Source organism: Maylandia zebra, linkage group LG13, assembly GCF_041146795.1.
Source record: "Maylandia zebra isolate NMK-2024a linkage group LG13, Mzebra_GT3a, whole genome shotgun sequence".
NCBI classification, from domain to species: Eukaryota; Metazoa; Chordata; class Actinopteri; order Cichliformes; family Cichlidae; genus Maylandia; species Maylandia zebra.
Genome location: NC_135179.1, coordinates 7,134,616 through 7,160,556, shown reverse-complemented (window position 1 = coordinate 7,160,556; position 25,941 = coordinate 7,134,616).

Genomic DNA, 25,941 nt, shown 5'->3' with positions numbered 1-25,941 from the left:
TCCCCTCGGGCTGGCCCACACCGCCGACCTCAGAGCTGCTGGGGATGTGGACAAGTCGGACACCTCATCAGGCAGTGCCCCAAGCTTGCAGCGGTTCAGGGAAACGCCCACGGGCCCGTGTAGGCGGGAGTACACGGGCCTGGGAAAACGACATCCCCACACCACCGCCACCTCCACCCGGTGCGGCCATCACTGTGGGCTGGACCCAGGTTGGCGGCTTTTGCCATGTTCCAGTGACGATTGCGGGGGTGTCCTGTACGGCCCTGCTGGACACGGGATCCAATGCAACGCTGGTCCGACCCGATATTGTCCCAACCGGAGCTGCTGTACAACCGACTAACGTGCAACTTAAGACTGTGACCGGTGATCTGGCCCCAATGAGAGGGAAGGGAGTGTTCCAGTTCAAGGTGGGGGACCTCGGTGTGTCTTATGCTGCCTGGGTGGCTGACGTGCAGGACGCCTGCATCCTTGGGCTGGATTTTTTACGAGCCATTGGTGGTGTACTGGACTTAGGCAAAGGCCTCCTCGTACTCCCTGATGGGAAGAAGGTGCCGCTTATTCCTCCCCCGGTCTGCACAGCATCTGCCGCGGCGTCCACCTCCACCGCAGAGACCCCTGCAGACCCGCCAGCAGAACAGCGAGCGGAGGAGGAGGAGGAGGAGAGGCTCTCAGCAGTGAGGAGTATCTGGTCAAAGAACTGTGAGGGGCTGACTCCACAGCAGCAAGAGAGTCTATGGCAGGTACTAAAAGAGTTTAGTGACATTTTTGCCCTGAAAGAAAGTGATGTTGGCTTGACACACTTGGTAGAGCACGTCATTGAGACCGGGGATGCCCAGCCTATTAAAGTGCGCCCCCGCCGCCTGCCCCTGGCTCATCAGGAGGCTGCAGTGAAATGATGAAGGCGGGCATCATAGAACCATCTGATAGCCCGTGGGCCTCCGCGGTGGTGATGGTGCCTAAGAAAAAAAGTCCTAGGATGCGTTTCTGTGTGGACTACAGACCACTCAACAAAGTGACGAAGAAAGACTCTTACCCCCTTCCCAGGATTGATGAGTCCCTCGACTTAGTAGCCGGGTCCTCCTGGTTTTCCACCCTGGACCTGCGGAGTGGCTACTGGCAGGTGCCACTGTCCCCGGAATCCAGACCGAAGACAGCCTTCTGCACTAACAGGGGACTATGGCAGTTCAAAGTCCTGAGTTTTGGCCTTTGCAACGCTCCTGCGACCTTCGAGAGGCTCATGGACAGTGTGCTGGCTGGCGTCCCACGGCAACGGTGTCTGGTTTACCTGGATGATCTTCTAGTGCACGGGAGCTCCTTTGATGCTGCCCTGGATGCCCTGAGACAAGTGTTGGAGAGGGTGGCGGCTGCAGGCCTGAAGCTGCATCCCGACAAGTGCCACTTCATGAGGAGGGAGGTGGAGTTTCTGGGCCACAAGCTGGGTCGTGAGGGCATCAGCACTTTGGAGGAAAAAATTCACACCATTACCGAGTGGCCCACACCAGCAGACCAGAAACAGCTCAAAAGCTTCCTAGGACTGGCGTCTTATTACAGGAGGTTTGTGAAGGGCTTTTCCTCCATAGCCGCACCACTCTTCCACCTGCTGCAGAAGGACCGTGACTTCATCTGGACCCAGGACTGTCAGCAGGCGTTCGACACCCTCCGCAGATCGCTGACAGAGTCCCCAGTCCTTGCCCCCCCTGACCCCGCCCTGCCTTTTGTCCTGGACACTGACGCAAGTAATGTGGGGCTGGGAGCGGTGTTGTCGCAGGTTGGACCGGAAGGGGAGAAGGTGGTGGCGTACTTCAGCCGGGTCCTGAACAGGAGCGAGCGGCGCTACTGTGTCACACGACGAGAGCTGTTGGCTGTGGTGGCGGGGGTGAGACACTTTAAATACTACCTGTGCGGCACAGCATTTGTTGTCAGAACTGATCATGCTGCCCTTCAGTGGCTGATGTCTTTCAGGGAGCCAGAGGGACAGGTGGCTCGCTGGCTGGAGGAGCTCCAAGCCTTCAATTTCACCGTGGAGCACAGAGCAGGGACGCACCATTCTAACGCAGACGCCCTCTCTCGCCGCCCATGTGCTGCAGCTGGCTGCCGTTACTGTGAGAAGCGAGAGGAAATAGAGCGGGAACTCACGACAATAGACGGAGCAGCACAGCTCGCCTGCAGGGTTCTTCTGGTGGTGGATGCAGCGGAGTGGAGGGCACGGCAGGAACAAGACACAGACCTGCTGCCGGTCCTGCAGTGGCTGGAGAAGGGGGAGCAACCCCTTTGGGATGAGGTCACTGGGTTTTCCATCTGTACCAGGGGGCTGTGGGCCAAGTTTGCAGCTCTCAGGCTGAAGGAGGGGGTGTTGGAGCGTGCCTGGAAGGATCCTGCCACGGGGGAGGAGAGGTGGCAGGTTGTGGTGCCAAGGTCGCTGAGGTCAGCTGTGCTGGGAGCCTGCCATGGGAGCACTGGCTCTGGCCACTTTGGGGTCTCCAAGACTCTTCGCCGCCTCCGCCAGGGCTATTACTGGGGTCAACAGCGGAGGGATGTGGAGGACTTTTGCCGCAGCTGTGATGCATGTTCCTCACACAAAGGGCCACAGGACCAGTCCCGGGCTCAGCTTCAGCAGCAACCAGCAGGAGCCCCAATGGAGCGAGTAGCTGTGGACGTCATGGGCCCATTTCCTCGCACCGACAGAGGAAACCGCTATGTTCTTGTGGCCATGGACTATTTTACCAAGTGGCCGGAAGCATACGCCATCCCAGATCAGGAGGCTGAGACGGTCGCTGATGTATTAGTGGAGGGGATGTTCAGCCGCTTTGGAACAGCAGAGACCCTCCACAGTGACCAGGGGCGTAACTTTGAGTCCAAGGTATTTGCTGCCATGTGTGAACGCCTTGGGACTAAGAAAACCCGCACCACCCCACTTCACCCCCAAAGCGATGGGCTGGTGGAAAGGTTTAACAGGACGCTGGCCCAGCAGCTAGCCATCCTTACCTCAGAACACCAACGGGACTGGGATTACCATCTTCCCCTTACCCTCATGGCCTACAGGTCGGCAGTGCAGGACTCCACCCAATGTACGCCTGCCCTGCTCATGTTAGGGAGAGAGCTGAGAACTCCTGCAGAGTTGGCTTTTGGGAAACCCCCGGACGCGCCAGAGGCACCACCGGGCCGGGACTACGCAAGGAAGGAATTCCTACGCCCGAGAGCAGCTGGCGAAGGCAGGCCTGCGCCAAAAGAGGAATTACGACATCACCACTAAAGGGAGGCACTTCCGTGCTGGGGAGCTGGTGTGGGTCTACAGCCCAAAGAGGAAGAAGGGACGGTGTCCTAAACTGGATAGCAGCTGGGTGGGGCCTTGCAGCGTCCTAGAGCGAGTGGGGGAGGTTGTTTACAGGGTGCAGTTGCCTCCTAGGGGGAGGATAGTAGCGCTGCACAGAGACCGGATGGCCCCCTACAGAGGACAGTCCCTCCCCTCCTTTCCAGAGGGACGTGTACAGAGCGTCCATGACCCTCGGACTCTTCACCCCAAAGCCCCGAAGCTCCGCGTCCTCCTCAGGGGCTCAGGAGGTCAAGGAGGGAACGTAGGCTACCGCCCCGCCTCAGAGACTGTGTCGTTCCCTCGGGGACGAGGAACTTATTGCTGGGGGGGCAGTGTAACGATGGTTAAGTGTTACTGGACAGTGACATGTTGGTTTTCTCTGCACACTGTTGTTGTTCCTTTAAGATTCATGTTTGGTTGGGCTGCAGGAAGTAGTGAGGGTGGTGTACAGGAAGGGGTGGGGGGACCTGGTTGTTCTGTGTGTGTGCCAGGCTGAAGAGAGGTGTAGTTCGAGAGCGCTTCCCCCTGAGTTAACAACCCGCTGGCTTATGTGCCGAATAAACGGACAAACTGAGACCCCAACCGTCTGGTTCTTGTGAACGTTACAGTATCATTATACAGGGAGTGCAGAATTATTAGGCAAGTTGTATTTTTGAGGAATAATTTTATTATTGAACAACAACCATGTTCTCAATGAACCCAAAAAACTCATTAATATCAAAGCTGAATGTTTTTGGAAGTCGTTTTTAGTTTGTTTTTAGTTTTAGCTATTTTAGGGGGATATCTGTGTGTGCAGGTGACTATTACTGTGCATAATTATTAGGCAACTTAACAAAAAACATATATATACCCATTTCAATTATTTATTTTTACCAGTGAAACCAATATAACATCTCCACATTCACAAATATACATTTCTGACATTCAAAAACAAAACAAAAACAAATCAGCGACCAATATAGCCACCTTTCTTTGCAAGGACACTCAAAAGCCTGCCATCCATGGATTCTGTCAGTGTTTTGATCTGTTCACCATCAACATTGCGTGCAGCAGCAACCACAGCCTCCCAGACACTGTTCAGAGAGGTGTACTGTTTTCCCTCCTTGTAAATCTCACATTTGATGATGGACCACAGGTTCTCAATGGGGTTCAGATCAGGTGAACAAGGTGGCCATGTCATTAGTTTTTCTTCTTTTATACCCTTTCTTGCCAGCCACGCTGTGGAGTACTTGGACGCGTGTGATGGAGCATTGTCCTGCATGAAAATCATGTTTTTCTTGAAGGATGCAGACTTCTTCCTGTACCGCTGCTTGAAGAAGGTGTCTTCCAGAAACTGGCAGTAGGACTGGGAGTTGAGCTTGACTCCATCCTCAACCCGAAAAGGCCCCACAAGCTCATCTTTGATGATACCAGCCCAAACCAGTACTCCACCTCCACCTTGCTGGCGTCTGAGTCGGACTGGAGCTCTCTGCCCTTTACCAATCCAGCCACGGGCCCATCCATCTGGCCCATCAAGACTCACTCTCATTTCATCAGTCCATAAAACCTTAGAAAAATCAGTCTTGAGATATTTCTTGGCCCAGTCTTGACGTTTCAGCTTGTGTGTCTTGTTCAGTGGTGGTCGTCTTTCAGCCTTTCTTACCTTGGCCATATCTCTGAGTATTGCACACCTTGTGCTTTTGGGCACTCCAGTGATGTTGCAGCTCTGAAATATGGCCAAACTGGTGGCAAGTGGCATCTTGGCAGCTGCACGCTTGACTTTTCTCAGTTCATGGGCAGTTATTTTGCGCCTTGGTTTTTCCACACGCTTCTTGCGACCCTGTTGACTATTTTGAATGAAACGCTTGATTGTTCGATGATCACGCTTCAGAAGCTTTGCAATTTTGAGACTGCTGCATCCCTCTGCAAGATATCTCACTATTTTTGACTTTTCTGAGCCTGTCAAGTCCTTCTTTTGACCCATTTTGCCAAAGGAAAGGACGTTCCCTAATAATTATGCACACCTGATATAGGGTGTTGATGTCATTAGACCACACCCCTTCTCATTACAGAGATGCACATCACCTAATATGTTTAATTGGTAGTAGGCTTTCGAGCCTATACAGCTTGGAGTAAGACAACATGCATGAAGAGGATGATGTGGACAAAATACTCATTTGCCTAATAATTCTGCACTCCCTGTATGTGGGCTTCTGGCTGGGACTGACGTTCATACTCATTGTTATGAATATAACAACTCTTGTCTTGCAGAAAATCACCTGCTCTCTTATTTGAACATTTTGTTTTGCTTTTTTGATTTTGAAATGCTTTACTTGTTGTCCTGTACATAATGATGAATATTATTATGCAGCAAAAGATTTTCCCATACATAAGATAAATAAAATATTTTATTATCTAATATTAAAATGAGCCAGTGCTTCGTTCCTTGTTAATGCTGCTTCCTTGTGTCCAGAAATGTGTACACATGTAAACATGAAATTTGTACACAGCATAATCTGTTAGTCAGTTCCTGTGATTCTCATAGTTGTAATCACTACTGCACACTCTGGTTTTATGAGAGTTTGTTATTACTTGGTCTGTTATTCTGTGGTTACATGTTGTCATTTGTGTGTTGCACGATCACTTGTTACTTTGAGAATGCCTGTGTTTGTTTACTTGTGGTTGTAGTTGTTTTTTATGTATTCTGTATGTTATGAGTGGTTACTTCTAGCTTTGTTAAATTGTACTTTCTAAGGCTCTCGTCTCACTGCCTTATGACTAAGTCAGAATTGGCTCTTACACAAACAGACACACATACACACACATACACACTGGGGAGGTTTTTTGTCAGACGCACTAGGAGTTTGAGTGCCTCACTTTGTTCTCTAATTTTGGTAGGACGTTTACTAGTTCTTGTTATTTTTTTTCTACTTAGCAAGATGGAGCACTCATATGCATCTTCTGATTTGATTTGTTTTGCTTTGATTTGGCATCACCCGTCAGCCTTGTTTGTCTTTGCAGTTTTAGCTCCTTTTAGTTCCTTCTTGTTTGTCAACCATATTGCTAAGCATACTTTGCTGAAGTATAACCATCTGTTTTTTTCTTAATGTTACTGAACAATATTTTACTTTGAACTTGTTACACAGATGTTTTTTTCTGTTTAGTATTAAATTGATCACAGTGTTTACATGATTTTTTATAACTAATTTTGTTCAAGTCTAATTAAAGGTAGTATAGGACATATTTTTGTTAACAGCTCATTGGTGCCATCAAGTAGTGTATTAGGTACTGTGTTGATAATTGTTCTAAATTGTGAGGACTCACTCTAAAAGTGTCTGCCCAGCAGCAAGTCTGACGCAGTTTTCTTGGTATGTTATCATTATCGTCAACTAAAAACGGTCAAACAAAGGACCAATAGTGTCATGACCATGGTCTCAGTAATGTGCAGGGAGAACAAAGCCTGTCGTCCGTGATCCCAGCTTGGAGGAGAAACCTTTCCAAAAAACCTTTATACTGGCTCTGATTAAATGGCGTGCGAACAAAAAGTGCATCACAGCTTCCCACTTGAATGTTAAAATTGGAGAATTCAGCAATAGAAAAAGCTGGCCTGGTCCAATGAATCATGTTTTCTTTTGCATCACAGAGCTAACCTAACGTCATGGACAATGATCTGCAAAGAAACCTTGGGTCCTAGTGTTTCTGGGGAAGTTACTTTGACATGTACCACCAACCCTTAATATAACTGCAAAACTCATGATTCACCAACCTTCCAGCACTCTTAGCTCATTATGAGGCATTTGTTGCGGCTAGTGGCAGCAATGTTCAAGGCCACTATTATTTCTCAGACACGCTAGAGGCTTTCACAAAACAGCAGCATTTGACACCCAGCACCCCCATACCTGTAACCTGTCAGTGGCATTACAATCATATCAGTAGAAAAGATTTTTCTTACTGGTCAAGGGTAGAGATAATGTTCCTGCATTTAGCCTGTTTGTAATGTTTATAGATGGCGAGTGGCCCAAAACTCTTTAGTTACATAAAAGAATGATGTCATAAGCCTTGCACCCACCTTGTTTCTGTTCTTCTTGCGTACGGTGTCAATAACAACTTGAGTAACAGGAAAAAGCATCCTGTTTGATCACAAGATTACTAAAGTCGCTACCATCAGAGCGTTACTCTTATCCCCATATGAAACTAGAGAACAGAGAAAAATGAAAGTAAATGGGAATTGGGTGTCACTATTTCCTCACCTTGCTTCCAACCTACTCATGGCTATCATATGGGAATTTCTGTTTGCACTGTACTGTAGTTGAGACTGTACAGGAGACTGAGGATGACAAGCAAGGTCACGAGCTGAGCTCCAACCTATTACTTGTAGAGTGTGTGTCTGAGACTGGTGAGAAGCCAGGGTGCCTAGAGGTAGATAAACAGATTTCTGTGATTGTTGAAGGCACACTGTTTGTACTGGAGTCATATGGGGTTAGAGTTGACTCACTGGGAGACAGGCAAAAACATCACTACCTCCCACACTGTCTTCTACAACATGTTCAACTGTCAGTTCTGTGCTCTTTGTCTGCCAACCTGTCTCTGCTATGGTGTTTTAGATAAACAAAAAGTGTTCATTTTCAATTGTACTCATTGTTACACAGAGTAATTTTAGTTTGTGATTAAAGAAGCTATGCAGTGTTCCTCTGCTCATCTGTATTTATGCATTAGAACAGTTGACGCCTCAGAAATAACGCCCATTTGACCTTCACCCTTAGAAGTTCCCCTAAGGACGCCATGTTATCTTTCACAACTTACCCAGCTGTCATTTCATTGTCACTTTGTTTGCTGACACTGACCCTCTGTCTGTCAGCATCTGTCAAATGAAAGAAGCTAAAACAGTATACTAAGAAATGTACTTGGCAAATATATAAAGTATTGGGGAAAAAATGACAAGTGTCATGACACTGCTTTTTGTCAGTGTAAATTAAAGCTGCAATATCCAGTGTTTTTTAAACACTAAAATTACTACAAATAAATAAATATTTATATTTTTATCAGTCAGCTATGTACGACCTCTGTGTGAGCTTCGCTGTGGCTTTGAAGGTGAGGCATGCAGTCAAAGTCATTAAATAACATTACTCGAGCAGTGTAGTGATGAAAAAAGTAGATAAATAAAATATATATTTCATTTGGCATACTGCTAAAACTGTTAGACGCATTTCTGCATTTTTTTAAATACTGGTAGTGTGTTCTCTCTGCCTTGTGTATGAGTATGAATATGCATAAGCTGAGTGGGTATGATGTTCCCAACTTTTCTATCTCACTTTAGCACGTTGGCATGCTAAATAGTGGTTTAAGGCTGATAGGGATGTAATTTTACCCAGTCTTGAGCCCAAGTATATGATTACTGAAGGTGTTGATAGGACTGCCTCAAAAATCTGAATTATCATAAGGACAGTGGCATTTAAGGATGGCGGAATGTCATTAACTTTGTTTTGCCCACAAAAGTATCCATTCTCAGTATGAAAACTGATGACATCACCTCCTTGCAAGCATTGACAAAGACAAGATGCTAGCACAAATCTTGTAATGAAGAACCCGGCACCAAAATAATGGGTTGATTTAAATCAGGTAACAAAATGATGAGCAATCACACTTGTAAGACTGCACCCTCCATTTCTACCCATAACTGTTTTGAGACAGCAAACATTTTCAAGGTGCTCTTAGGAATGGTTGGAAGCACATAAGTATTGAAGCCAATGGGTGGAATTTTAGTCCAAAAGTATTGTTAACTTAAAATTATGTGACCGTGTATCCCAGACTATTGCTGAGTAATGCAAAGCATGTTATCTAATGAATTACTTTATAAATTAAGTAAGAATTCACTTTTTAAATAAAAAGGTTAGTGTATGTTTCATACACTTTTGTTTGCAATGCCATGTTTTTCATTTAGGTTTTGAGTTTTATTCATTTTGTAATATAAAAAAGAATCAATAGTCACGCAGTAGTGGAAAGTTTAAAAAAAAGTCTTAAAATATAAAATGTATGAATAATGACATAAGCCAGAGATAAATTATTTACTATTTTGTATTATGCAGTTACGTTGAAATCATCTAAGAGGTCAAGGCGAGATTTGAGAGGCTGTGATCATGTTTGAAAACACCTTACTTTCAAAGGAACTGGCTGCTGTCGGAGGTGAATATCCGAAATTGAAGTGTGACAGTGTAAGGTCCAGCTATCATTCTTAATATTAAAGTACATGTTAAGGTTAACTTCTGAATGTACACCAAATGTCTGATGTACTTAGAGGCTTGTTTGATCAGGTACATATTCCTATCAGGACACTGCTCATCATTCCCTTTTGTTTAACTGAGCTTGAAGGGCAATTCAGTGCACATCTATGGATACCCTCCTTCTGTTGCAGGTGTAAAATAATGCAAGTAAGGAGCATAGTGCACTATTTTTGTAAACTTTTCAAGTATTTCTGAATGATTTCACAGTGAGAATTTGTGAAGACAGCATGGTAAGTTAAACTTTAATGATTCATAGTTTGAGGGCTAAGGAATGTAATCCTAATATTAGTACATCTCAGGTTTTCTACCCTCACAAGTTTAATTATCTCTCTTTCTCTCTTATGCATCTTTAATTATGTATTTATTAATTTTTACTTTTATGTTTTTCTTTCTGTCATTCCATCATCATCTCATAAACTCAATATCTCTTGAACGCCTTAGGGGAATTTCTTCAGATTTGGCACAAACCTTCACTGTGCCTAAAGGAGAAACACATTAGCTTTTGTTTGTCGAAGGTCAGTACATGTGACCTCAAATACAGCTCACTCTTGTGAAAGTGGTACCTCAGTAAAGCCTCAAGGGAATTTCATTACATTTGGCACAAACTTGCTCTTGGATTTCAGGATAGGTGATCAGAATTTGGTATGGGTCAGGCTTCCTGCGAACATATTTTTTTTCCATAATGCTATAATTGGTACATTAAATATCACGAACTTTCACACATATTTCATTAAAAAAAAAAACACTGGAAAGGCATCCTCTGCTCATTTTTTGATCCCTGAGATGAGAACCGATTTAGACTAATCAGCAAAATGAAGGAAACCCAGTGAACACGTTTATTTTGTCATCTAATTGTATTTCTTGTGACTGACCTGTAGCTTCTCTTTTTTTTCTAACTGTTTCATATGGTTTCAGATATTATAAGATTTCACTGCATAAGATTTAACATGCTTTAAACTTTAATGATTCATAGTTTGAGGGCTAAGGAATGTAATCCTAATATTACTACATCAACAGCTTTATGTCTCAACAGCACAAGTAATATTAGTATACAAAAAGCCTGTATTTCAATTCAGCGTTTCACACTTGCACATTTTGTCTTCAATTGACTTCTATTGAAAATCTCATGCTAGCATGCTAAGTCTTTCCCTATGATCGTGCAGTCAATCCTATTTCCATAACCAGCATGAATCCACATTGCTAATAGAGTTAGCCTGCTGACAGTCAGTATTCACTGTGTGTGTTAATGCCCCATTCTGAGCAAGCTATGGAAGTGCTACACCAGTCCATATTGGTTTTCCCCATTAGAGGATAATAGTTTTAGTTGGGTTAGTGCAGTCCATTCTGACCCTGCTGTGAACATTGATTTCAGTGTTTACTGTTTCCAGTGTGTGTGTGTGTGTTTGTATGGTTTTTCCATGCAATTTCTGGGATGCACTGCACAGCAGAACAGTCAGAGTGACCTCAAGGAAAATTCTGTATGTTACTTCACTGGTTTATAGCTATTTTAACAAATCACTTTCATGGCCTTATTTCAAGGAATTTAGAGTGAGAGAGACCTTTCATGTAGGTTTGTTTTTACAACCGCTTATCAAACTTAGTGAGTTGAGTGCTTAGATGAAGTTCAGAAAATGGAATGACAATAATTCTTATGAAGCATATAAAAAAATACAAGGATATGCAATAATACAGGCAAATATTTATTTTTTAGCATTCTGCAGATGTCCCAAGGAGGTTTTTTTTTTTTTTTTTTCATGAACAGAGATTGACAGTAATCCAAACATGATATGTCTGACGAGAATGTATGGAAGAAACTGAATATTAGATTTAATATTAGAGTTTTACATGATAAGCACGAATGAAAATGCCATTGCCCATTCCCTGAGTGGCTGTTAAGAGAGAATTACAAGAGCCAACAAGAGTCAGTGCCCCTCTTTAGTTATGAGGAAGGTATATAAAATGGCCCTTATTAAAAGTGTTTAATGTCACCTTTAACCTGTGTATCTAAAGTCAAATGTACTGTAGGCTAGTATTGCAGCACTCCCTAGATTTTATTAGAGCAGAGTAAACCCAATTCCTGCTGTGTCATTAAGTAGCTTTATGTTTTACCAATAAAAGGTAAGTCTGGCCACATTAGTGAAATGGTGTTATAAGACGCTTACAAAGTTCAGTATCTGCACGCACATGTAAACATTATCCAGGATAGATCAGAATTATAAGAAACCACATCTTTTGTTTCTTTTTTCCTCAAACTGACTAACTGAGCTTCTCCACTCTCAAAGTCTCAACATAAAACATTTAATGGATGCTTTTATCCCAACTGGATCTGCACAGGAGGAGCGTGCATCCTTTCACCTCTTTTACACTGATTCAGAAACATCTGTGACTTCTCACTTGATGTTAATGGCTAGCTTAGTTTAGTGTGTCATTGCACTTACTAAACTCCTGCCAGGAGCCTTTTTGTCTACAATACAGCAGCCTCAAACAAAGGAAATGAGTGTAGTGATATTTGGATGCTTAATAGGCTGCAAACAGCAACTCTGCAAACTTTTCTAAATTCTGGACTCTTTTTTTCAGTAAGCAATCAAGTTCCATTGAATAAACTCTAAGATGACACATTAGAGGATTGTTCAAGGAAATTCAAATGCAGTCCATGTACAACTGTTGCTTACTAAGCACTTTAAAACACTTTATGGAAACTGGATTGGTTCTATCTATTGCCCGATCAGCCAGACAAAAAGTGACCACACCATCAGAAGATCAATACATCAAGGCAACTTCATCGAGATACCAAATTTGCTTAATAAAGAATGTAAGATTTCAAGAAGCAAAATGAGGCTGCATAATAGTGGTCTTGTAGGATAAGTAGTATCTGTAAACTATCTCTCAGGAAGGAAAACAAGGTCAAACACTTTCAAATTTCAAATCTGTCCATCAAATTTGATAATTTTATAATGCAAGAGAAGGACAGTTTGTTTTTCTCCTTAGATATTCCTTCAAAAAAGGAAAAAGAAAAAAGAATATCTTCAAATTGATATGTTTTTAGTGACTGTGCAGTGTGTTTTTCTTTGATCTGAATTCACATCAGTTTTGAAAAAGAAATGTCCCTAACCAAAGACAAGCATTTTAGGTTAAGGGGTGATTCAGAATTAGCTACATGTATGGTTGCAAGTATGAATCATTGATGTGAACCTGAATTGTTTCTCTGTGGTTAAAATTACAACAAAACTTTAAATTTTCTAGACTATTAAATCCAATTCCATTTTATGTATATAGCACCAATTCACACAAACAATCACTACAATATTTGAAAGAAACCCCAGAAATCACAGGACTCGTTATGAGCAAGTACTGGGTGACAGTGGCACTAATGATTAAATACAGTCGTGGTGTATAAACATACTGGGATTGAAAGAGGAGAATGACCAAGAGTATCTGAGAAGCCCCTGAGCAGCCAAAGTGTCTGTCTCTCAAATCTAAACTTGAAGCACAGGTGCAGTAAGCCTGCAATATGCTTGACACATTTCACTTTGGCTTTCTTAGAGCTCGTTCCACTGAAACTGCTCTTCTAAGAGTGTCTAGTGACATTTTTATGCAAAGCAATGAAGGAGAATGTTCTGTTTTCCTGATGTTAGACCTTACTTCTTTGATAATGGTGACCATCATATTTTGCTTAATAGGCTGAAGTACTTGGCGGTTGTATCTGGATCTGCTTTGGAGTGGTTTGCATCATATCTGCCTGAACTATGCCTCTTTGTGGTTGTTTCTAAGTTCTCATCCTCTTCTCTAACGCATGATGTCCTGCAAGGTTCTGTATTGCTGCCCTTATAGTTTCTATTATATCCACGCCATTTTCAGCACATTTTGACCACCATTAAGGGTATTTGCTATCACTACTATGCAGATGACATTTAGTCATCTCTTTTAACCTCCTAGGACCTGGCGTTCACATATGTGGACATCACATTTTGGGTTATTTAGACCAAAATACTAAATTTTGCCCTACAAGGGCCTGATATCCACTTATGAGGACAATATACTGCTGTCCTATCGAAATGTTAAACTAATATCCTTATATGTGGCTCTCATTTTTCTTAGAAACAAAAATCAGGTAAAAAAAAAAAAAAAGAACAAACATCTGGTAATTCTTTGCTTTTACATTCATCAGGTCCCAAATATCAAAGAGAAATTAAAAATGCATGCCATGAAAGAGTTCGGGTCTTAGGAGGTTAAGCCTCAAGATAATTTTGAACTGCATTTCCTGAATATGTGCTTAGAATTCATTAAAAGTTGGATGACTGATAACTTTCTCCAATTTCATGAAGAAAAGAACACAAGTCCTTGTTTGTGCCTCTGGCAGATTTGTGCCCGGGGTAATGAAAGCTCTTGGTTCCCTTGCAACATTTGCTAAATCATCTATCAGGAACCTTGGGGTCACTTTTGATCACATTTGAATTACTGTAATTTATTGTTCTAAGAAACAACTTCCTGGAACGTCTGCAGGTCATTTGCAATGCTGCAGCGAGGCTTCTTTAAAGTACTCTCATGTCACACCATTGCTGGTCCAGCTGCACTGGCTCCCCATTAAAAACAGAGATTCTGGGTCTGACTTTTAGAGCTCTTCATGGACTAGCACCAGATTATGTCAGCGGACTTTTACAGCCATATATCCCCAGCAGATCCCTGAGGTCTTGTGATCAGGGCCTACTTGATGTACATCAAATGAGGCTGAAAAGTATAGGAGACAGAACTTTTTACCACAGTGGACCCCCAACTCTGAAACTCTCTTCCTGTAAGCTTGAGAGCTGTGGTCTTACAAGAAGCAACTACAAACTATTTTCTTTGTTAATGTTCTGATATTTTGTTGTGAAGCACTTTGTGATCTCGGTCTTGAAAGATGCAATATAAATAAAATTTTACTTTAATTATTTTACTTCCTCTGTCAAGATAATAAGGTGCTATTTTTAAGCTATGACAGGGCCTGATTAGTGACGATTTTGTATTCAATGAGAAAGATTTTAAATAAAATTCTGAATTCAGCAGGAAGCCAATGAAGGGAAGGTAATATCAAAGAAATACTGCCTCTTTCTAGTCCCAGTTCGTACTCTCACAGTAGCATCCTGGATCAGCTATAACATAGAATTGTTTTTTTGTTCTCAAGACAAAAAATGTGACTAAATTACAATAATTCCTATATGAGTAAATATGGGTTTGGTCACTAGCCCAACATATGTATCTGTGTGTGTCTGTGTGTATTTTGTGGGTAGCTGTAATTCAGAGCTACAGGAAAATAAAGTATGGTGCCTTGATTTTTTGTGTGTTAGTGCTCAGTATCACTGCTGTGATGGGTTGGAGGGCAGTCAGTGAAATACGTTTTGAGCTCTGGGTTTATTGTCCTTTTAAGGAGCTCATTAACTTCTATGGTCTTACGTCTGTGGCATTATTTAAGTTTGTTAAGAGCATGACTCATTTAAAATGATTTACTTCATTTTTCTATTTAATGCAGTATTTCATCCTTATGCAATGGAAAAAGGGCTCTGGCTAAGAGATTTTTTCTTTATGTTACAAACTTTTGGATATATGTACTGAATGGACTTCTTTTGACATTGACATATTAAATATAACAAAGTTAAGACTTTATAGGTGTTCTTTGCTCTTATTTCTGAGGTAGAACATTTAGCGTAGCAATTTTGTAATGATGAAGCTGCTCTTCTGCTGAAGGTGCAGTGAAGTGAGGGAAAGAGAGTGCTCAGGGATATAAAAAGACAGAGGAAGACTTTAGATGTCAAAGTTAAATGCAATTCAGTCTCCACACTCTGACAGGTGTGTATTATGTATAGCTCAAAGAACATGATATGAACAATGGGATAATCTAGAAACATGTTAAAGTACTGCACAAGACAAAAAGGTGAAGATTAGGTTTTCAATAACAAAAATATGTAAGCTTTGTCATTCTATTTTTAGGCTATTCAAACCATGAGATATGTTTTATTCTCAGTTCTGTTTTGACAGTGTTGTCCTTATGTTCCCGTTACAATATATACACTTATGTTGTCATGAAAAGATTTAAATTGCAACATATGACAAACTAGTCAAAGCATATTATCATAGTCACACTCAAATCTTTTGAAAAGACACAGCAAAGACTGACAAGCATGTGTAATTATAAAATACTGTGAATACATATGAAACAAAACAGAAATTTTGTGTAATTATTTTTCTATAAAGAAATTTTCTTCTTGCTTACCTTCCTCCTGAGATCTCTGACTGATCCACTTCCTACAACTCCCCTCAAAGTTCAAGCATAAGAATTAAATAAAGAGGTGAAATCCTTATATTAAAAATCTGATGCTCCCCCAACAGAGATTGAGACTTTACTACCTGCTGGGTTTCTCTCTCCAGCTCACAGCCGGAACAAACATTACAGCCAGTGTTTTTACTCTGGTGCCTGTGTCCGTATCTGTGTTGGCAGACTTAAAAATCTATGCTGTGCCAATCTGGCACATCAGACTTGGCTCCATAACATCAAGTTTTATTGCAGGCCCTGAGAATACTGACAGAGACCCTGGTAAGAGTCTGTGATAAATGAACCTCCTGGCCTACGAGCTGCTAACTGCCAGCAGAATGTCTCTGAACATTTCCTATGTCATCAGGGCTTTCTAATCACAAGGTATTCACGCCTCGATCAGCGTTTAGCTCACCCGGTGAGCAGCCGACCAGGGTGTGCGGGGAGGCATTATTTCCTGACTAGTGCTTTTCTTATGTCTGGCCTTGCCAGTAATCGATTGGCATCTCCTTTGTCTGCCACATTAAAAGACTCTGAGGTGTGTGTTTTCCTGTGCGTGTGTGAAACCAATATGAACTGACTTGCAGTGCATTCACCTGCCTGTGTATCCATTACCTGTTCACGGTAAGGAGACCGTCAAGGTTAAGGATACTTTTGCAAAGATTTGTGCTGATGTCCGATAAGCATCTGGGAAGGCAGAAAGGACTGATGGCTAATGAACCTGGCTCAGTATCATGAGTTCACCATCAAGGCTAATGAAATATATGTACTGGATGCCCAAACCAGTTACATTGCGAGTCAGACAAAAGATGGCAGACTGATGAAGCACACTTCAGTCAGCTTTTTAAATGCAATAAAAAGAGGCTTGCTGATCTATTTATGGAAAGTGACAGGTACAATTTCTATTTTCAAATCATACGAAAATGCTTGATGCTGATAACAGGAAGCAGTCAGGTATGAGTGACTGCAGTTACTGTCTCAGTTTTCTTTGTGATAGTATATTTTCACAACAGATTACACATTGACTGACATGGCAGTCCTTCGACCTGTGTTAACATTCATGTATCACATTGCAATAAGTCGTGTAGTGAGTTAGAGGGAAAAGACTAAACTGTAACTCAACCTCAGAAAGTACATATGTTCAAAATTTTGTTTGTCGCATATTTCACAGCCATGCCTTCAATTACATACAGATTTGTCTGCATTGGCAATGCAGATTCCTTCATGATTTTTTTAAATATTTTACTGTCAGTTGAGGTAAAGTGTCAGATATTGTGCCAGAAATTACACACACACTAAGAAAGAAACTTGGCTTCCAGTTAATTTAAGAATGATCAACACAATTTATAAAATGCAGGCAGTAATTTTGTCTTTTTACTAGCTGTGAAGCTTACTGCTATTTTTACAAATCTGAAAATCAGGTGAAAACAAATGAATCCCACACTTTCAGGAGTGAAAGATTGTTATTTTCTTTTACATAAAAGTGTGCACCATTACCATATAATACACTAAAAAGAGATAGTCAGGTTTCTTTTTTTTGTTCTGTTTTTACACTCAGATTGTTGGCCAGAATGAGATGCAATCAGTTTTAGGATATTTAATCAACGACAATCAACTGCCGACGATGCAAAGTTAGTCAGTCCCATTTACTCAACTTTCTCAGAGGTAAAGTTGGGTAAATGTTCACCAGTCTGCAAATACTGTGTCTATCAAGTGCGGAACAATTTCAGAAAAAATCTTCTTCAATGCAAAATTGCAAAGAGAATATCACATCGTCTGCAGTACATAATATCATCAAAAGAGTCCAAGAAGTGACCAGACTGAGAATTAATGCCCAGGATTTCTGGGCTGCCAGAGGCGCTGCATTAAAAACAGGCATGACCGTGTCATGGAAATACCTGTATGGAGTCTGGAACAATTCTAGAAATCAGTCTGTGAACAAAGTTTGCTGGGGAGCCACAAATGCAGGTTAAAGCTCAATCTTGTGAGGAAGAAGCCATATGGAAACGTGATCCAGAAATTCTACCATAATTACTGAGCCAGAGCTCATTTAAAATGGACTAAGGCAAACGATGAACTGAAATTTAAAATCTTATAGAAAAACATGAACACCGCGTCCTCATGGCTAAAGATCAGAGGGACCATCGAGCTTGTTATCTTGGATGTAATGGGGGTCATTAGTACCTATGGAACCAGCAGCTTGAAAGGCACCATAAACGTTAATAGGTACCTAAAGGTTTCAAAGCAACATATGTTCCCTTCCAGAAATCTTTTTGCATATTTAAGCGAGAGAATACTAAATCACATACTGCATCTAAAACAACAGCATGGCTTTGCAGTAGAGAAGTCTGAGTGCTCAGCTGGCCTGCCTGCAGTCCAGCCTTTCACCAACTGAAAACATTAGGAGCATCATGAAATGAAAAATATGACAAAGGAGACCCAGTGCCATTGTGCAGCTAGAATCCCATATCAGACAAAAATGGGAAAATATTCCCTTCCCAATAACCACTCTCCTCAGTTCACCTGTGTTTATAGAGGTGATGCTGCACACAGTGCTAAACATGGCCAACTTTTCTGAGACTTGCTGCTGTCATCAAATTCAATATAAGCTAATATACAATTTCTTCTTAAAATTGTACATTTTCTCAGTTTAAACATTTCATATATTTCCTCTGTTCTATTGTGAATAAAATATGGATTTGCAGATTATGTTGTTTTTATTCACATTTTAAACAGCTTAACAACTTTTTTGAAACTGGGGTTGTACATCACATGGTTACAGAGCTTGGACTGTCTGCTAGTGACCAATACAGCACTATAGATGCTGCATCAGCTTATAGAGTTGTGAAATTGTACAAAGTCAGAAAAATGTATTCACACGTGAAAATATTATGAAAAAGCAACTAAATAAGCAAAACATAAATATATTTTAAAGGAGGCAAAGTTGAAGAAGGGTCCAGCTACAATTCATTTGGACATAATGCAAATATAATGCACACGTTAATGACGGGTGTAAAGGGAGCCAGTGTGTTTTAATGACACTGGGTTAGTTGATGACATGCTCTTGCAGCAGTGACACAAATGTAACATATAAATGATTGTACCATAATTTTTAATTTCCCCAGGGAGGTCATTACAGTATTATCTAGATGTATATTCATCACCCTTTTCCTCTCTCACTCCTGTGGCCAACATCTTCATTACACTTTTCTTCCCTTGATCTCCTTCTTGTCTCTATGCTGGCATCTTTCTCAATGTTTTCACTTCATCCCACTCTCTCTTCCAGCATCTCCTGCTTGCTTTCATTTTCCCGTCCCCATATTCACCAGCTCTCTTTCTCATATGTTCTGTCAGTATCAGTCTTCTTCCCCCTTCCTTCCCACAATGGCAAAGGTCACAATGGGTAGCAATGACATTGCTTATCTTAGTTATTTTGTTGTCATGGCACCCCTAAAGCAAATGGCATGACAGGCTAACAGAGTTCCAGATGAGTTGAGCATTCATTAATAGAAAACAGTTTTAATGGCTGGTCACATACAATTGTGTGTGACCAGCCACACACACACACACACACACACACACACACACACACACACACACACACACACACACACACAATTGTTTTTTTGTCTTTTTTGTACTTCTCTCTTTTTATTTATTTTTTTACTCAGTTATTTAATATAAAGTCATGGTAAAAAGAAAGCACAGCCTCTGTCATATAAGAGTCTCCGTTTTCTTAAAAAGAAAAACAAAACATATTAAAATACAAAAACAGCAGAAACACTAGACATTCTAGGTAACTAGGTATAGGTATTGTAGAGCTTATAGAGCCATCTTCAGCAGCAATACCCTAAAACATGTACTTGGGATCATCATTCTGTTAAATGGCCCAATTTTGTCCAAGCTTTAGGTGTTGGACAGATGGCATCACATTTAACTCTTTAATCTGGTGCATAGAAAGGTCATTGTTGACCCAATGTGCCCAAGTCCTGTGGCTGCAAATCTAAATCCCAAATCTAATCTGAGGGAAAGATCAGAACAATGACAAAAGGAAAATATTTACTGCTGATAGGCAACCATAGTCAACTATATGTCACCTGACTTGAAGTTTACTTTAGCTTTTATTCTTGAAAACATCAGCATTCGACTTTAATGTTTGCTCCTGACTGTTACAAAAACATCTAGCAGCAAGAGCTATTTATCAGCTGTAAACAGAACTGTTTGAACAATGACAAATGCGTTTATTCTTCCTCAGTCTCAGATTATCCAGAAGATGAACATTGTTTAAAGCATGTGTTGTTTCATAGCTCGTACATAATTTTCACTGAAGTAAAAGAGATACACTGGATCTCTTCAAGTTAAAAATAATGATGGTGTCAGATTGAAGTTATTACTGGTAGCCTGAGGCTATCCAAATTGGATTTGATGTGAAAAATCAATTAGTTTACCAATCTGTAAATCGTGTGGCTGCTTATATGGACAGACGCTATCAGGAATATATTTGAAGTGGTTTATAAGGGAACTAATCTGTAATTCAGTGGTCCATTTTTCATGATTGAATATGACATGACTAAAAATGGATTCACCACAGAATTTAATCTCTTTCAGACCAATGGCATTTGCTGTAGAGCGATTACATGTGATAAAAATGCTAATAGGTGAGCTAATAAGTATACTCATTAATAAAACATATAATAAGTAATATATCTTTTTTAAGAAATCTTTTTTTCTGGGTTTTTTTTCTAAAAAAAATCTGTAGTTCTGCAACATTCTCTGTATAAATAATGTAAAAAGGCTGATTTTCAGGAAATCGCCTAAAGCAATGCAATTAAAGTATAAAAAGAATTAAAAGCAAGTCCTTTCCCTGAGCTTGTGATGTAGTTATTCTATCACTTGTTTTATTAATGCCAGTCTTATCTGCTTCTTTGTCTCTGAATCACTTTGTGACAAACAGAGTTTGTTCTATGAATACAATTGACTTTCAGGGGACTCACAAATGAAAACAAGAAAACTTTCTATCAACAGCAGCTTGAGGGTGAGTCAGAGATAGCAGAGGCCCAGTGCACACTTAGGGCTGTTGTCTTATTCCCTACATAAGAGGTTATTTGGACACACAAACAAGTCAAAGACCGACTGCAATGTTCTCTGAGTGGAACGTTTTGATTTTTGAATTGGCTCCTTCTGACATATTGAGAATCTTGGAACAGGCATTTTTTCAAAAAATGATAGAAAAGGTTAGTGGGGAGTTACCGACAAAGGAGAGGCGGGTGGTGGTGAAAAGAGTTGTAAACAGAAAATCTAAAGTTACAGAAGACAGGGGGCAGAAACAAGAGAGAAGTTGAAAATACTAAATGGAGAAAAGTGGGACCAAATAAAACTAATAGTAAACGTTGAGTGGGAATGACAGTAAAAACCAAGATTGCAACAATCAATAAATCCAGAAAAAGATGGATGGATTTATTGAATGGTAGGGGGTGTATACGTCTCCCAGCATCTGTTACAGGTGCCTTTTTTAAGACTGTAATCAACAAAAGTGGGACATTCCCATTGATTATTACAGATTTTGAGAAAGTGAGCAACCTATTTTAGATATCTTTATTCATTATTGCTTCATTACATTGTAGCATCTCAAAATTATCTCAAGGGACTAAATTTGATTGAACACTGAAAAGCTGTAAACATTGCTTGAAAAATAATAAATAAATGAATAAATTGTGTCACCCTTGTGATGGTGGTGCAGGCTGGCAATGCACTTGCCCACATGAGAATGTGTAAACTAGGACATGAATCAGCTGGTGCTATTTCCAGTCTTAAATTTTCAAGTAATAACATGTATCACATTTGAAGAAATGTTTGGCTTATTTGAGAGTTTAGAAATGTGTTAGATAGGATGTACAATTATTGTAGAGACACTGACACTGCCCTGGATGTAATAAAGACCTGAGTGTGTCATAAACCTAGGAGTAGATTTTCAGGAGACCCTCCCCCACTTGAACTGTGAAAGTAAGACAAAAAGGAGTTAATGTTGAGTGGAAATTCCCCAGGGGATACCTGGGTGGGGGTCTCAACATTTGTATCGAATAACTTTGCTCTGGAAGGGAGATGGACTTTTATGACCCCCAGGAAGTCACGTACGCAGAGGTACATACGCATATATACACATGCACTTACACACAGGAATGCGCACACGCAGGCACTCACGTGCTCGCGCACACACAAACATATAAACATAGTGCTTAGTTTTATGGCACCTCGCAGGACTGTGTGTAACAGACAAAGGAGTTGATATCTGCAGAGGAATTCCGGGGTCCTGTACATCTCCCTTCTAGAAGGTGTAATCAGTGAGTGTCGATTAATAAAAGTGTTGTGAATTGACTACTGAGTCCCGGTGTTCTTTCTGGAGGCCTGAGGAATCTATGAACCGGGGTGAAACTGCTTTCGTAACACATTGCATGTAAAAAAAATGAAATTAAATGAAGGCTGAAATCAGTCACATACACACACAGATAGAAAAGACACACTGGCAAGATTCAGTCAAGCTGTTAAGGATAAATATGATTGATGCCAAGAGAGCTGCTTTCAGAGCCAGCTGACTCTCCCAGGATATTTGTGTGGCTGTGGCAAGTGTTTATATTACAACACACTACTAAGTCTTTCAGCTCCCAAAAACTGATAGTGCATGCGTGAACTTATTTGCATGAGTATGCCTGTAGTGAAATCCCAGTGCTGGGTACGTGGTGTCACCCAGCATCTTCTGCCAACTCTTAATGGGTTGTATTCAAAAGAAATAGTAGCAGATGCATTGTTTAATCATGGGATAGAAAATGAAGTGTGTAAATGAGAAACCTCACAGGAAATACAGGACTAAACCTCGATGTATTTCTTGCAGGTGTATGGCCATATACTCTGATCAAATGGTCAATACATAGTTAAAATAGGTGACTAAAAGGCATGTTTATGACTGTTTTTCTGCCATTATTTGCAACATCATTACACCAAACAGAGAAATAGTGCTTTAAAAGTTATGAAATCACTTTAATGTATTGTTTAAATGAAACCTAAAAGGAAGGGTGTATGTATTCTAAACAGGTAAAGATTTTTTTTTAATTAAATGTAACTAACAAATGAATAACAATGACCAAATGCCAGCTTTCTCTGAGGTAGATAAGTGCAAGACGCTGGCTGAATACATCAGCACTGAGCAGTTTATTGTTTGGCCTGTCATTTGTTCTTAATGGATATTTTAATGGCTGTTTCATCTCCTCCACTCAATTTTGCTATTATAGAGAGAGGGTGAAAAAGAAGGTAAAAAGGAGATGGAGAAAATAAAAAGGGTAAATGAAATGAATATTTGATTGGGGCAAAAGGAGAAAGATGAGAAGAGGGGAAAAAAGTTAACCATGTCTTCTCTTTCCAAGAGTGCTGTAAACTGATGTTCTTTGCACTTGTAGCCATTTGGAGAATGGATTGCAGTGGTTTCAGGATCAGTGGTTTATTGTGAAATGTAATCATCAGTGGTGCAAACTGAGGGCTGGTTTATTTGACCACAGCTGACCAGGTCTGCATTATTGAAGAATCCTCTCGTTGGAAATGATAGTCTGCTAATTGGATTTCTCCAGACCTCACAATCCCCCACCAATTTAAAGCAGTCTCAGTACTGGTCTGTATGTATCTCCCTTGGATTGCAATATTATCTTGTTAGCCTCATCATTCCGGTTATTTTTCAGTTCCTCTTTTTTACACTTTATCTCTCGTTATTTTTTATTCCATGTGTTTCAGATCTAGCTAACCAACCTACTATTCTTTATTATTTCATGTCTTTCAGCACCTTTCTATCAAGAGCAGCTTGAGTGGGTCAGAGCTGGCAGAGGCCCGGTGCATACTCAGGGCCGTTTTCTTATTCCCTACATAAGAGATTATTTGGACGGATTAACAAGCACCTTCTTGTTTGCGCCATTATCTTCATTCATTTAAGTTGCAATGAGAGGCTTTTGACTGGGTCGACCCTATTTGCCTATCTTGTACACAGCACACCTTACATGTCTGTGAAGGTTCTCAGTCATCCAGGTCATCGTAGTCAAAGGAGCTTGCAAAGAAAAGCATCTGGACTTCTTTAAGTTGCTTGAAGACGTTTCACCTCTCATCCGAGAAGCTTCTTCAGTTCTAAGGTCAAATGGTGGAGCCTCCCAGATATAAACCTAGTGGGAGTGACCCCCCACAGAGGGACAAAAGGACCCCCTGATGATCCTCTAATCGCCTGAGCCAAGGTGGGAAACTGGGCGTGAACTGAAGAAGTTTCTCGGATGAGAGGTGAAACGTCTTCAAGCAACTTAAAGAAGTCCAGACGCTTTTCTTTGCAAGCTCCTTTGACAGCACACCTTACAGTACATCTTATAGCCAGAAACTGTGACGGTATATCTTTGACTACCCTGGAAAATGTGTATCCTTTATAATCATCTTAATAGTGGTGTTGGTGAAACTGCTGAAATCAAGTTTCACAACGGAAACTAATTTCCCTAAAGTTGATATCACGTGGCTGCATCTACAACTACCTATAGTAGATGTTTCTCAGCCTCAAACTGTCTAATCTTAACCATGGCTACACTGCTCTGAGTGGTTTCTCTTACCAGGAATTTAGTCAATGAACACAGCCCAGTACCTCAGAATTGCTGAACATTACAAGGTTTTGGGTGCTTATTCAGAAGTCTGACACCATTGTCGCATTCAACAGGGATTTATGGGGGTTAAACAGGGGTCAGAAGTAACCTATAAGAAGTCCATGTACTTTAAAAAATGCGATAACTGTGAAATATTATCTTGAAATTGAGACACACTTTGAACTTTCACAGAATGAAAGGGGACTCTGTGGTGTGGCACGTGGATACGAACCTTGATAGCTCCTACCACTGAATTTAATATTCCATATGTTCAAAAGGCCGTTCAACTAATTATCCAAAATCAATTTTACTTCTGGTTTGGATTAAGTATGTTTTGATGCCCTTTTTTTGTTTGTTTTTCCCAATTTTGATTCTGGTGATGACACAGTGATGCTAAAATGTTTGCACAGTTAAAGGCTGTGAAGTAATTGGTGAAACCTCGTCCACTCTGGAAGTTTTCTTTCCTTAGACTGAGAGGCTCTCATTGAGAAAAAACACGATACCAGATGCAAAGAAACCCCAGTTATTATCTTTCATTTGTTTAATTTGTTTGTTTTGTGCACATACACCACTAGTTTGTACCCTGGGGAGATAGTTTGCTTGTATTATTAAGAGAAATATAATGAGATGCAGCCAATATATGAAGTTCAAAAACTTGACCTTTTACATACAGTATTTATGTATATGACTTCTTATTAGTATCATTTGTATTATTATGTATAAATATTGCTTGTTCCAATTTGGCACAATTTGTTGAGATGCCAAAAGAGCAAGACATCTTCTTTATGTAATCCACGATCCACCCCCCTTCTATTTCCGTGTTTATTTTTTTTGCAGTAGGTTACCATCAATTCAAACGGAGTCATCTTACATCCCAGCTTATTTTTCAACAGCATTCTACAAGAGGGACAGTGTTATGAAAGGCTTTTTCAAAGGCCAAAAGTCCCTTTTTTTGAAAACCGTTTGTTCTGTGAAATGTATTCACAAAACCTGCCACAGTCTCTCCTGTGTGCTATGAGCCATGCATTCTAATATCCATCCATCCATCCATCTTCATCCGCTTATCCGAGGTCGGGTCGCGGGGGTAGCAGCCTAAGCAAAGAGGTCCAGACCTCCCTCTCCCCAGCCACCTCCTCCAGCTTGTCCGGGGGAATACCAAGGCGTTCCCAGGCCAGCCGAGAGATATAATCTCTCCAGCGTGTCCTGGGTCTGCCCCGGGGCCTCCTCCCGGTGGGACATGCCTGGAACACCTCGCCCAGGAGGCGCCCAGGGGGCATCCTTGCCAGATGCCCGAACCACCTCAGCTGGCTCCTTTCGATGTGGAGCAGCAGCTGCTCTACTCTAAGCCCCTCCCGGATGGCCGAACTTCTCACCCTATCTCTAAGGGAGAGGCCAGCCACCCTTCGGAGGAAGCTCATTTCCGCC